Source organism: Cherax quadricarinatus, chromosome 12 (genome assembly GCF_038502225.1).
Source record: "Cherax quadricarinatus isolate ZL_2023a chromosome 12, ASM3850222v1, whole genome shotgun sequence".
Lineage (NCBI taxonomy): Eukaryota > Metazoa > Arthropoda > Malacostraca > Decapoda > Parastacidae > Cherax > Cherax quadricarinatus.
Genome location: NC_091303.1, coordinates 35,696,279 through 35,697,483, shown reverse-complemented (window position 1 = coordinate 35,697,483; position 1,205 = coordinate 35,696,279).

The window sequence follows — 1,205 nt, the reverse complement described above, 5'->3', positions numbered from 1 at the left end:
TAAAACTGATCCTTGTGGAACGCCACTAGTGACTAATCCCCATTCAGATTTCACTCAATTAATGTTAACTCTCTGCTTTCTATTGGTAAGCCATGCCTCAATCCATGCTAGAACTTTACCTCCTATACCATGAGCTGCCACTTTTCTTAAGAGTCTCTTGTGAGGTACTCTGTCGAAGGCTTTACTAAAATCCAAATAAACAATATCATATTCCTTATCACTGTCAACTGCCTCAAATATTCTATTGAAGAACGTCAGTAAGTTTGTCAGGCAGGAACGACCTCTCGTGAATCCATGCTGAGATTCATTTATCAAGTTATGCTCTTCAAGGTGACTTCTGATAATGTCAGCTATAATTGATTCTAATAGCTTGCCCACTATAGATGTCAGGCTTATTGGACGGTAATTTGAAGGAGTGGACTTATCCCCTGATTTGAATATAGGAACCACATTAGCCATCTTCCACAATGGCACAACACTGGTAAGGATAGATGCATTGAATACACTCGTTGGTGGCTGACTAAGCTCCATCTTGCATTCCTTAAGTACCCTTGAAAACAACTCATCGGGTCCCGGGGACTTATTTTGTTTCAGTTTGTCTATCTGTTTAATAACCATGTCTCTCGTGACAGTAATATTAGTTAACTTAAATTCATCAGGAACTAAATAATTGTTAATTACTGGAATCTCATTTACATCTTCCTGTGTAAAAACTGACAAAAAATAGTCATTAAATAAGGAACACATTTCCAGTTCATTATCCATCAGCTGTCCATTCCCAGTTTTCAGAGGTCCTACTTTTTCCTTCACCTTCGTCCTATACACTTGAAAGAACCCCTTTGGATTAGTCTTTGATTCATTAGCAACTCTAATTTCATAGTCACGTTTAGCCTTTCTAATCGCCTTTTTTACTTCTCTTTTAAACTGTACATATTGGTCAGTAAGGTTAACCTTTCCTCTTCTGATGCGCCTATAAATTCCCCTTTTCTCCCCTGATAGATGCTTTAGCCTCCTGTTAACCCATTTGGGATCGTTATTATTAGACCTAATTTCTCTCTGGGGAATGTATATACTCTGGGCACTGTGTACATTATTAAGAAAACAATCATAAAAGCAGATCCCTTCATATTCATAAGTATGATTATCGTCAATAAAATCATTAGCTAGATAACCCCAATCAAGATTAGACAGATGTTCCCTAAGTC